The sequence below is a fragment of the Diadema antillarum genome, unplaced genomic scaffold (genome assembly GCF_040938485.1).
Source record: "Diadema antillarum isolate AM-2024a unplaced genomic scaffold, OU_Dant_1.0 scf00000045, whole genome shotgun sequence".
In the NCBI taxonomy this organism is placed as follows: Eukaryota; Metazoa; Echinodermata; class Echinoidea; order Diadematoida; family Diadematidae; genus Diadema; species Diadema antillarum.
This window is the reverse complement of record NW_027270934.1, coordinates 3,380,937-3,395,398: the sequence shown is the minus strand read 5'-3', so window position 1 is coordinate 3,395,398 and position 14,462 is coordinate 3,380,937.

Genomic DNA, 14,462 nt, shown 5'->3' with positions numbered 1-14,462 from the left:
ATAGCTTATTGTCAATGCCTCAAAACTTTGTGGTCTTGACTTCCTAATAACAGCACTGTCGTTGCCAGGAAGGTGGGTTATGGAGTTACTAAGTAACATGTAATCTTTTTTAATACAATGTATTTAATTATTCAGAAATAATTTATACACCTCTCACCAATTTGTCACATTAACCCTATTCTACTGTAATTGGGGGGGGGGGGGAGGTGGAGGGGGTTAAATGACCCCCCCCCCCTCGACATTTCGCGCCACGATTCCGAAACAAATTTGCACCATCCGGGTACACCGTTCTAAAGTTACGTAATGTTTTGCATAGATGCTTGTCAACCCGAAGACCGCTCAAATTCATGATATCGTGTGCAAATCCAATGCAAATTTTCTTTTTTTTTTTTGTTAAATTGATATGAATTTATTTTTTTTTTCAAGAAAATTGTTCGATATGTCTTGAGGAACTCTGACACAAAAAATTAGCAATCCTTCAATCTTTTTAATGGAGTTAGGTGTATGGGTGAAAATATGATTTCATGCATAAATTTGCATAATTGATTTACTAAAAATATAAGATCCAAATTTCTCTGCTGTATGACCATGTAATCTTGTAGTTAACATCCAGCTCTATGTTCAGGCCAAATTTTGCGGCGATTGCGCGATCGGCGGCCGAGATCTGAAGGGGGGTCAAATTGCCCCACCCCAGTAAAAACTTGGTCTCAAATAGCCCCGTTAAAATAGGGTGAATGAGTTCTACATTCAAAAGTTCTGCAAACTTTAATTGCTATAATAATGAAACAAATTTGAATCATCATCAAAAAAAAAAAAGAGAAAACGCTCATTGACATTGAACTTTTAATGTCATTTACATAAAGAACAACAGTGATCCAAGAAGACATCCTTGGGGTACTCCACTGTAGACGTATCATATCCAACAATGGTTACGAATATCTTCTCATTAGAGAGATTATTCTCCCACCACTCTAGGGCATTACCTCTGATACCATAGTGCTAAGTGTGTATAATAGAGTGTCACGATTAATAGTATCAAATGCTTTAGAGAATCTAGGAACAAACCAATAGTATGACAGGATTTTTTTTTTTCAATTGAAAATGATAGTATGGTATCGATTTCACTAACAATAGCACAGTTATGTTATGTTTTTCTCTAGAAACCTAATTGGGAGTCAGATATTTGGTTTTGAAGGAAGGTGATCATCCTTGAATAAGCAATTTTCTCTTAAAGATTTTCGACGATGAAGTTATCAAACTAAGACACCGGGCAATAATTGTGGATACATGATTTGTTTCTTTTCTTGAATACTGGAGTCAACTTTTTAGAGTTTCAGTTAGATGATACTTGACCAAATTGTGGCAAAAAAAAAAGTGAATAGAATATATATGTAAGATATATCTATCTATCTATATATATATATATATATATATATATAATCAGATAAATGAAGAACGCGTGTTTCCCCAGGCAAGTATGCCATGGTAGGTATAATAACAAAGTAGGGAAACGCCTGACCGGTGATCAGTGGGTCGTAGGTTCGAATCAAGGCAAAGAGGAAAGACAGGAATGGAGTTCCTCCCCTCATGCTGGAAGGAAACCTTGTGAAGGACAGCAGGACCAAAGCAACCACCCTCCTGCAGCAGTTTACATCTGTGTTCACAAGGGACCAGACCAATCGTATGCCCAGCATTGAAACAAGCTACAATTGCTCCCTCCCTCCCCTGCAGATCACAGCTGATGGAGTTCTCAAGCTATTACAGAACATCAACATCCATAAAGCTTGTGGACCGGATAACATCCCTAACATTATCCTGGAGCAGTGTGCCACCGAACTTGCGCCAGCTTTGAGTGAGATATTCCAGCTCTCCCTGGACACTGGGGTACTACCTACTGACTGGTTGCAGGCCAACGTGACACCAGTTTTCAAGACCGGGGATGTCCACCAGTCGGCAAACTACCGTCCCATCTCTAAAACATCAGTCACATGTAAACTCCTGGAACATATCATATGCAAACACCTCTTTGATTACTTAGAAGAAAACAACATCCTAACTCACCTGAATCACGGTTTTAGATCTGGATACTCCACCGAAACCCAGTTGATCACTGCCCTCCATGACCTGTTGCATGCAAACGACCAAAGGAAGCAATCAGACATCATAGTGCTGGACCTTTCGAAGGCTTTCGATAAGGTCCCCCACGAAAATCTCCTACATAAACTTACATCCATTGGAATCACTGGCCCCACCCACTCATGGCTTAGGAATTTCTTAACAAAACGCTGTATGAGAGTCGTCATAGACGGAGAGAGCTCCCACGATGCACACGTTGATTCAGGTGTACCCCAGGGAACAGTACTCGGGCCCTTATTGTTCCTTTGCTACATCAACGACCTACCAGACACAGTGAGGTCGCAAATAAGGCTGTTCGCAGACGACTGTCTCCTTTACCGTCAGATCAGGAACCAGGAAGACCACTTCATCCTTCAAAACGACCTGACAGCCCCGGTCTCTTGGGCACATAAATGGGGTATGTGCTTCAATGCAGAGAAGTGCTATACTATGAGTGTCTGCAGTAAATCATCCTACTTCTATCAACTCAACAGCCATATCCTGCAGCACGTTCACGACATCCGTTACCTAGGAGTCACTATCTCTGACGACCTGAAGTGGGAGAAGCATGTCGCAAAGACCACGCAAAGGCGAATTGGGTTCTATACCTCCTTCGGAGAAACCTCTACTTCTGCCCTGTCAACGTTAAGCAAACTGCCTATACTTCACTCGTTAGATCACTCCTTGAGTACGGTGCCACAGCCTGGGACCCATATCTACAAAAGGACATAAACAGACTTGAAAGTGTCCAACGAAGAGCTGTCCGATTCGTAACAGGGGATTACGTGTCCAGAGATGACGGCTTTATCACAAACAAGCTGGCTGAACTTTGTCTCCCAAGCCTGAAGGAAAGAAGAAGGAATCTCAAGCTCACCCTCTTCTTCAAAGTGGTCGGGGGGCTGGTGCCAGCTCTCCCAATTCAAACCTTTGCTCAACCTAAAAAACTTAGACGACGTATCCGTGTTAAGCAATTCACAAACTGCGATACTGTAAATATTTTAGACAGACAAGTGACAAATAACAGTAAGTGCTTTAATCAAATAAGAGCACAAACAGAACAATTTAGAAACTCATTCTTCCCGTCTACTGTCATCGAGTGGAACCACCTGAGTGACGCCACTATTAACTCGCCATCAATCGCCTCATTCAAAAAGGCCATTGATAGAACTTTCTAAACACCCCTGCGCCCTCTCTCATCCGATGCGTTATGCCCAGTAGGGCCCTGCATCGTAAACATCCAGATCCAGAATCCTACCCAAGCAAGCAAGCCCTAAACACTTCGAGCAAGGTCTCTCAGAGTCGCGTCCCTCCGAATGCACCAGTTGGAATAAGTGATTCGGGACCACTTCACCGGGTTAAACACCCTGCTCTTTGCGATGAATGAATGAAGCGGTATCTTTTACGTGCATGAGTTGTGACTCTCTCACACGCGGGACCTGTCCGAGGACAGAGTGTTTTGCCTCTTGCTAGAGTGGACGGTATGATCAGATTACACACAACATTGCTCAGTCCAGATTCGGGTTCGAACCCGGGCCTCTTGGGTCGGAAGCAGACGCGCTACCTACTGAGCCAACTCACCGCCCTAAAGTCACACTGAAACTTTCGTTTTGTTTCGATTTTTTTTATTTGTTTGTTTGTTTGTTTGTTTGTTTTTAAACGAGCTGCTCGTAATAAAGCCCGAGTTCCTTAACATGGTCATTTTCCCTTCCTTCACAATCCGCTTTTCCTTTCACTTTTCCGCCTTACCATCAACCTTAAGACAAAGGTCTGTCAGATAGTGCCCACGTCTTCCTGGCGCATCCCACGTGGGGAGAATTAATGTTTTCCTTAGAATTGTTTGTAATTCACTATTCAAAAATGCAGAGAAGAAAGAGAAATAATAACAGTCAGTATACTAATAGTCTAAATGCCATGGGCGTCGAGGAAGATAAAAACCGTATTATATATTGGACGCCCTCCTTAAGTGTGTATGAGAGTGGATATGTGCCTACACTGGACGTGCATAATATTCGTCATAATTTCGCTTCCAGTGTGAAACTCAATACAACAAGTACCAATATCACGTACGTGACGTCTTTGGTATCAGACAATTCGATGACGCGTCTGTCCCTAGCCTTTTGTCAATGCCCCCTCGCTGTTACGGGCGAGCGAAGCAAGTCCGGCCGAGTGCGACAGCGCGCAACCCCACTAGACATAGCCTTTTGTCAAGGCCCTCTCGCTGTAACGGACGAACGAACGGACGAGCGAAAAGAGTCCAGCCGAGTAAGTAGCCGAGCGCGACCCCACTCGGCTGGGCTCTCTTCACCGTACAGCGAGAGGGCCTTGACAAAAGGCTACACTAAGGCAAGGCTCTCTTCACTATACAGCAAGAGGGTCTTCAAAAAAGGCTTGTCTACACCCAGATCAAATGTTTGTTTGTTTGTTTGTTTGTTTGTTTGTTTTATTTCAATACGGTTAAAAAAAAAACATTATCAGCCTCACGGCTGTTTTTCAGTGAGTCCGTAAATATCAATATACATGGTATAAAACAACAAAAGTAAAATACGAAACAAAAATAGCATTCACAAACACGACAAGAAACATAATTATTGACAAAACAAAAATACAGTAACAAAGTTTGATAAGGGTGACAAAAATATATAGATACAAAAAACAAAGGGAAAAGTAATCTTGACAAAAAGAAAATAAATCATACAAAACCGAAAATTACCTTATTAAAACGGAGTTTGGAAAATGAAACATTTAATGTTTGACACAAATCTATTCAACTGGGTTTCACATCTGAGATTAATCGGGAGGCTGTTATAGACTTTTGACGCTACATACAATGCGCTGTTTCTCTTGAAATTTGTGTTTGGCTTTGGGAGGGAAACTTTGGATACGTTATTTCTCAGTTGGTAATGTGACAATTTTGTTGTTAATTTAGCAGAAATCTCCCTATGAACAAGTTTGCGTAGTAGTTTGAAAACCAATATAGCCAGATCTCTGGGTGTCATTTCCAAATATAAAACTGTTTTTTGAAGAGTTTCATAGTAACTGCACTTCTTGTTGATTTTTAATTTAAACAAGACGATCAAGAATTTTACATTAAAATACTAGATTTTTGAAAAAATGTGAAAATAAATTTACACCACACTAACACCAGCTGGTGTGGTCTCTTATTGAAGCTGGACGGGTGTTAAACCATTGATATTAACACCAACAAATATCAAATCAACACCATGTGGTGTCATTTTTGAATTAACACCAGTACAGTGTCAAAATATCACCAGGTACAGTGTCAAATTAACACCACGAAGTGTCAGGTGAACACTTTTCAACACCATCACAGTGCATTTTCTACACCTGTGGGTGTAGTCCTATATCAACACTTGATCGGTGTTAAATTTAACACGCATGGTGTTAAATCTAACACTGATATTAAAGGTTTCATACAGTAGCTTTCGACTATACATACCATTTACTTGTAGGATTATTCTCAGTGCCCTATTCTGAACGACCTGGAGTTTCCGTATGGCGGTAGAATTTGAATGCATCCAAATTGTATTACAGTAGTAAAAATGGGGTTGTATCATACTTTTGTACAATAAGATCGCGGTATCTCGGTCAATGAATGCGCGTGTGCGTCTTAACACGCGTAAACTACTTAATGCCTTTGACTTAACATGACTTATTTGTGGAGTCCAGGACAAATGACTATCGAGAATAACGCCAAGGTATTTACATTCCGAGACAAACTCCAGATTGCTATTTTCAATAAAGAAGGACACGTTACGAAAACGGGATAATCTCCTTTGTGATCCCATCAGCATGGCTTTGCACTTTTTTACATTCAATAGTAACTCGTTATGGCTCAGCCAGTTCACTACTGAGGCTAAGTCATCATTCACCTTTCTTTCAAGCTCATAGGGGTCTTTAGTTGCTACGTATAGACAAGTATCGTCTGCGTACAGAGACACAGTACAATGATGGACAACATGAGGTAGATCGTTCATGTATAGAATAAATAACAATGGCCCTAGTATACTGCCTTCGGGCACCCCATGTGACAAATGATGTGGTCGACGTATGTCCATTTATAATAGTTACTTGCTTACGAAGAGAAAAATAACATTTGAATCATTTTAATACATCATCACTGAAACCGTACAATTTCAGTTTCCTGAGCAAAATATCATGGGAAATCATATCAAATGCTTTTTCTAAGTCCAAGGTTAATACCAAACCCACAACATAACCATTGTCTATGGTGGTGCTTATATCTTCAGTGAGTTCTAAGAGTGCAAAGCTTGTCGAATTGTTTGGGCTAAAACCAAATTTATTCGGGCACAAGATATTTTCTCCGTGAGATATGTGTAAGTCTGCTTAAAAACAACTATTCTCAATAAATACCTTCGATAGGACGGGTAACACAGAAATCGGCCTGTAGTTGCGAGGATCGCAAACATTTCCATTTTTAAACGCGGGAGTTATCCGAGCTAATTTCCATTCATCAGGAACATGTCCTTCCATTAATGAGAGATTTATGTGTCAACGATTTACCAATGCATTCAATTGAGTCCTTAATTACACTGCAAGGAATATAATCAAGTCCTGTTGCTTTATTTCTGGGTATTTCCTTTACTATCTTCGACACATCCTTCTCAGTAACGGGAGTGAAGTGAAATAAAATATCACGTGACATTGGTTTGAGAAATTGCTCAGGATTTGCCTGAATATCAATCGATGCCTTTCTACATTTTACAGGATTAGCATAATGATTATTAAACACATTTACTATAATTTTACCATCTTTTATTTCTTCACCATTAAATGTTACCTTTTGAATACACACTGTATTAGATGTCTTCTTGCCTGGTATCAAAAATCGTACATGTACTAATTTCCATATAACACTGGAGTTTCCCTTATTCTTACAAATACTGTCTACAACATACAAACGTTTTGCTGAACGAATCAGAGAAGTTACACGGTTTTTAAGTTTTTTAAATCGCTGCCACTCAGCAGGTACTCCAGATTCTTTGGCTTTATTTTTCATATTATCTCTTTCTCGCATGGTGTCCAGTATTTGTTTATTTATCCATGGAGACTTCTGTTTTCGCACTCTTTTCCTTTTAACAGGAGCCTGTGTGTCTAGGGCGGCTTTAAATCTTTCATCCCAATTCTCATGAACCTTTTTAGTATCATTCATTTCAAGGACATCATTCACGGAACATGTAACGAGCCGGGCGCGATTTTGATAATAATAAAGTATACACTTTTTCCAGTTAATATTTTCCATAGAAGATTTTGATAAAAATCATTGTGTCATATACCATATCAAAGATTATCTAACTGGCTACCAACCTGGTTGGTTTATACAAAGGGAAACTACGCGTGAGTGAATGCATTCGGTTTTTTCCTCCAAGGCAGAAAATAACAATGGCAAAAATTGACATATTAAAATGTATTTGCCATTAATACCCTCCAAGATAGCAATGATTACAAAAGAACAATTTAACGCAATAAGAGAGTTGAATGAAATAGCAGAAATAAGTTTCCGTTCACTCGTTTCTCTTTATATTCTAAAACAAATACATAGTGGGAAAACTGAAGGTGGAACACAAGAATTTTCTATCAATTCAAACTTTAAATGACAAATGACATTTCTTCATTTCACCTTTTAATTAAGGAATTTAAGAATGCTTGAGACAAAAACAAATTCAAAACCAATTATTATTACAAATTTTCTTGATTTTGAATAACGTTTCAAATTCAACCTTCTTTGTTTCCATTATTTTTATCTTATTTCTCTTATGTTTTTTGACCATGTTAACAGAAGATTCTTCAATTTGCTCCATTATTTTTGCCTGTCTTTATCTTTGGAGGGTTACAAAGACATTATAGAGACCATAGGCTGATTTTTGCAAAACAATCTGCATCTTTATTGAATTGAAATTGCCTTTTGTCCTCATCGCTATACAGTGTATGGAAGAGCATACACGTTTGAATAAAAACTTGTCCATTTTCGCAATTTTTACTTTTCTGCCTTGGAAAAGAAAGAAACGAATGTGTTCACTCATACGTAAATTTTCCCATTTTATTGACTTACTATAGGTTGGTTGATAGCCAATTAAATTACCTTAAATATGGTACATAAAAATCATTATCAGCGAAATAGTCTCTGAGAAAGATGAATTTGAAAAAGTGTTTACTTTCTCCTTTTTTTTGCTGAGTGTATTTCGTATATTTTCTGAGAAATTGATTTTATGCAAAATAATGATATTACACAGATGAATTTGAAAATATTCATATGTGAACAGCGCACCTCAAACACAACAACAGCAACAACAACCAAAGGACCCGGGTTTGAGTGTAACTGAGCAATGTGTTATGTATATACTCCGTCTCCTCTCAAGCTTGTCTTAAAAAAAGGCAAAACTCTGTATCTGGTCTCCCACGGGGTCCAGTTGGATGTGAGGCGGGACCTCCATTTTATTGTCCTGTCCGAGTGACAGTACGTACAGTCGTGCAGGTGAATACGGGTTTCATCGCATTGACAAAATACACTGTACATAAATGAACACAGCGTCTCAATGAATGAAACGACCGAAATGTGGTTTCTGAGATTTGATTGATGGTTAATAAATTTAGCTTTTCAAATATGTAATGAAAATTGAGGGACTAATCAATCATTATAAATATAATAGAGCACAATTGTAAAAGGAGCTGAAAATATTGTCATGAAAACTGATGGTACCATACAGTCATTGATTATTTGAAAAATCATGTGCTATGGGGTCAAAAAGAAAGGATCAAAGGTCAAAATAATGAAAGTGTTCAAATCCACAAATATACCTATATAGTCTCTTAAACGATGGAGCTCGAATATAGCTTAAGAAAGCAAACCCTCGACACCAATTTATTTTGTTTGTTTGACAATCATTATGAAACTCGTTTCACATTGTCAGGACGTACTCTACACTTTTTGGGAGAATCATGCATTGTGTTGGAGTCATACCAGTCAAAATCGCGCCATTTTTTTTTTTTTCAACGTCTCGCAATAAATCAAACTTCCATTAGGCCATGGGCTATAGGGGTAAACGTGCACCCCCTCTGCACCTAACATTCATTGGTGTTTCCATGTAGCCCTTGGTCTGGAGGGTCAGAAAAGTGATGTTAACAAAAAAAAAAGGTTGGGTCCCAAGACCCGCCCCATGACGTTTTGTGACGTCACTTCCAGAACGACCTTTTGGCGATGAATATGGGGGAATAGCATTTGGTTATTATCCTAATAACGTGGTCCCCATACCTTTATTTTTCAGTGATAACCAAAGATTTTGGTATTTATAGATTCCTCAGAAGATGGAAAATGCGATGCAAAGCAAAGTTTGGCAATATAAGCCTTCAGATTGTCGTCATCGAAAACGAAATGGGCAATGATGTCGACAAAATTCAACAAAATTTTGCAAAATTTGTGCAATTTTTCAAGTTTCAGCCTTAAAGTTTGTATATTTTCGTGAAAATTTTGGTAAATGACTTGAAATTTTGTCTAGGCATTGAATGGATATACCTTTTCATGAAAACAAAAGATTTTGGCCTAATTGTAATGTAATTGTATTGTCTTTTGCAGACATTCAAGTGCGCATGCGCGGTGTCAAGAAATAAGCATCCCAAATGCCTTTTCTTGATGTCCAGTATCAAAAATGGGTTACAACTCATCTCTTTATCATGAAAATTCACAGATTTAATCAAATTTTGCAATCAGCAATCAGCTGATTGAATAAAAGTTGCCCTCAAATGAGAAATCAAAGGTGACTATGGCTCTTTTTGATGATGACGTTGGTCACGACATCGAAGATGAAGACGACGTCAAAGACTACAATTACGACATAGCAGGGATTCTTTTACAAATCTCTTTTAATCTCTTTAAAACTTTTATAAAATACTGTAAGTCATGTTTGTAATTAGGTCAGTCACAAATGCATATTACCTTGTTGGTAATAATTTTATCAATATCAATATCTGATTGTTTGTTTATTCCTTATATTTAACTGAACTGATATTCATTTGATCAATACACTGTATTACCTAAACTGTTTTGTATTTTTTTACCATTTTCTTTTGAAAATTTGGCAATAGGGACTTGCAGGTCATCGACAACGAAATGGACATAAATGAGGTGGACAAACTAAGTAATCACAAGTCTTCATGCTTATTTAGATATTCATTACTTTGTGGTTGTTTGACTATATGAATTGGAATTTATTCTGGTTATCAAAGGATAAGTCTAGTCTCATGTACATGTAAATTAAGCGAATGCAGCACTATTAGAAGAATTCCACATCGGTGAAAGTTTGGGAAAAGTGGACAGTCCATTCAAAAGTTTTGACTTTTGAAAGTACCTGCACTCACTGTTGGATGAGAAAACTACTACAGTGCAATGTGTAATGTCACATGCGTAGTAGTAGAGCGGTTAAGCCCTCAAAATCACGAGAATTGTGCAAAATTTGACTAAAGCTTGAAACTTTCACCAGTGTTTGTTCATACCATAAGATTTATTTTAAGATCGGGAGGTAAGCCTGATTTGACCTCTGATGACCTCCAGAGGTCAATTCACTTTAGATATCAGAATATTGATGTTTGGAAACATTTGTGAATGCTAGATATGGTTATGTTGCACTACTCTCTTAAAAACATTTTTCATAGAATTAGGGATTATTATCAATCCCCAAAGTATCGTATATCTGTGGAAGGAACCAACCGGGGGAAGGAGTCTATTGGAGGGAGATATCCCCCTCTCACAGAAGGGAGATTTTGCATTTCAGAATTGAATTTCAACAATCTGATGCACACTTAAAGTGAAAAACTTGGCCAGCAAAACAAAACAAAACAAAACAAAGTTCACATCTCACAATTGGGGTAGGGGTCAACTATCCCTGCCACCACTCCACCCCTCCTCCAAACTGATGCCCTGGTATGTGCAGGTGTTTTATTCCACTTGCTGAAAAGAAAATAGAATTAAAAGAAATGATATTGTTCAGTGGTCGCTATCCGAGTCAAGTGAATTGTTTATCAATAAGGTGATTTCCTTCACCTGTATACCTTAAGATGATGTAGGCCATGTATTTGCTTTGCACGTTATTACATCTATTTCTTTTTTAGTATTCTCGTTTATATTTTGATGTGAAAGTTGTTCACTTTGCCATGATTTTATTTGTACACGTAGAAAAAAAATAATCCAAGACTGGAAATGAAATTGATACATGAGTTAATGATTGACATGATGCACATATTGTGTATTTCTATAGTGCAATAAAAGTGAGCAACTCAAAAGGCGTGTACTCATTTCACATGAACATTAGCCATTATCCTCTGACCTCTGGAGGATATTGAAAGATATGCATCAAAATGTGAGAATGTTGATGTCTGGTCTCATTGGCTTGCAATGGCCAGCTGTTTATGAAATAATAAACCGAAACTTGAAGTGCAGTTTGTGTGTGTGTGTGTGTGTGTGTGTGTGTGTGTGTGTGTGTCTAAAATTGTATGCAGAGTATTCCACACACTGTTCAATTTTGACTTCCATCTAGGACAATGAGAGGTTTTTTCTTTTTTTTTCCCCCTCAACTACAATGTAGTATCAAAATCTATAAAAAAAAAAAACAAACAAACACGGTGGTGGCTGGGTCTATCATTCTTTTGTTTTGGAGATCCATGCCGGATGGTCGAAACCCCCCCCCCCCCCCCCCCCCCAAAAAAAAAAAAATAAAAATAAAAAAATAAAAAACCCAGATATCTCAGACCCAATTGTTATAACAAAGCATCATATCCTCATAGACCCGGCAACCCAACCCTTAGTTGGGCCTCACAGTATGACGAAGTTTTCAAGACGGTCCATGATGTCGCAACTGTAAACTGTATACTCCAGGACCATGAGTCATTCATTGCAGTCATACTGTAACAACCCACAAGCTTGACACTGGCCAATACAGGCCCACCAGCTGGAAACTATGCAAATTGCCCATGAGCTTGACACTAGTCCCATAATGAGTCCGATACATGGGTAAAAGGTCTATGAGACCTACACTGAATAGATTAAACGCTCTGATGTATATCAGTCTCGTGGGCCTTGTTTTCCTCGAGTGTCGAGATAATGGCCATATTTGCCTATATTTGCTAGTCTGCATAACTAACCCAAACATACAATTTATATTTGAGGTCACTGCCATCACTCAAGACACTTAAGCTTTATTTCTGAAGTAATAACCTCTCACATTCCAGAGACCTGTTACTATCAACAAATGCTCTGTGGAATATGCATTTACTTTGATCAAAACGTCAAGACGTGACTTGTACATGATTAAGCATTTACGATTAAACCAATGAAGCCAAACATCAATACAGGTAAGCCTATACAAATTCTGATATTATAAAATGTCAGTGACCTCTCATTGTCCTGAGAGGTCAAAGTTGGATATAATGCACAGGGTAATGACCAATGTTCCATGGAATGACAAGATTCTTGTATTATAGCAGAAATGCTAATAGCATAATTCATGATTGTACATCAGGTATAAGTTAACCATTGACTATACATAAAATATCAATATTCTGATATTTTGAGGTCATTGACCTGTCACCTTCCTCAGAGGTCAAAGGTAGAGACACGTGAGTAATTTCTCTTGCTCAGTGGAATAGGAAAACAATTCAATTGTAATACAAATGAATATGACGTCTTAATCATGTTTATCATCAACCAATTGCACCAAATATCAATGTTCTGATATTTTGAGATCATTGACCTCATCATGAGAGGTCATGAGAGGTCAAAGGTAGAAATTTTACTTGAAAGACTCTGTGGAACATTGAGGCAATTCCACCTACAAAAAATAGTTTTTAGTACATAATTATCGTATTTCAATTACGAGTGATGCATTAGAATATTAATTTTCTGACATTTTGAGTTCATTGACCTCTGCAGGTCATCAGAGGTCAAAGGTAGAGACCTGTCAGGGCTCTATGGAACAGGAGAACAATTCCACTGTAACAAAAATTAGTTTTTAGTACACCATTACCGTGTCAATCATTAACCAATGACGCAAAATATCCATTTTCTGACATTTTGAGGTCATTGACCTCTGGAGGTCGTCAGAGGAGTAAAAACCTGTCAAGGCTCTGTTGAACATGAAGACAATTTCACTGTGACAAAAATTAAGTTTTAGTACATCATTACTGTGTTTATCATTAAGCAATGACGCAAAATAACAATTTTCTTACATTTTGAGGTCATTGACCTCTTGAGGTCATCAAAGGTCAATTCAGACTTACCTCCCGATCTTAAAATTAATCTTATAGCATGTACTAACAATGGTGAAAATTTCATGCTTTAGTCAAATTTTGCACAATTCTTCGGCTTATCTGCTCTACTATAGAACGATATATAGAATGTAAGAAAAATATAAAGAGAATTTCAAAAATCTTATTAAAAACACACACACACACACACATATTTCCTGGACATGTCAGTGACGGATATGAAGGATATTGTTCTCCCTGCCTTTTGAAAGTGACAAGTCAAGTGTTCTTTACTTTGTAAGAAAAGTAAAATATGTTGAATTTTCTTTATATTATTTCATTTTACCATTATTATTATTTCCTTTTTTCGTCCTATTTCTATATTCTTGCATATACACTCAGAAAATGACAATGATGGTGACATTGGAATTCAATTCAGAGCTCATGTGCAAATGAATGTCAGACTTTGAAAAGATGGCGAAGTGATTCGGGGTCATCCCACGAGTTCGACATCCACGAATCATACAGGAAACGAGTCGTACAGCCCATGACTTCGACAGCAGGCAAATAATTTATTAAGGCCCATGAGTCCGAAAGTATGCAAACAAGGCCCGCAAGTTTGATGCTAGGCAAACAAGGCCCACGAGTTAGACACTTGTCTAAGCAACACACACACACAAAAAAAACCCACGAGTTCGACATTACATCGCAGGGCCGTAAATGTGTTGGCTTCGTGGGTCTTCTTTGTTACGTGTCGAACTCATGGGCCTTGCTTGCCTAGTGTCAGACTCAATGGCGTCAAACTCATGAGCTGTACGACTCACAGGCTGTATAACCCTCTGGCTCTGTGACTCATGGTCTGTATGATTCGTGGGTGTCAAACTCGTGAAGTGCACCCGGTGATTCAGCGTCATCTCTTGGACATCTATAAGGCACCACGGCTGATCTAAAAAAAAAAAAAAAAAGATGTTCACTTTTCAGTTCAAATGTACAGAAGAAGCCTGTATTAAAATTATGCCTTATTTGTTGTTGTTGTTGTTGTTGTTGTTTTTATCAAACATGGCTATTCAATG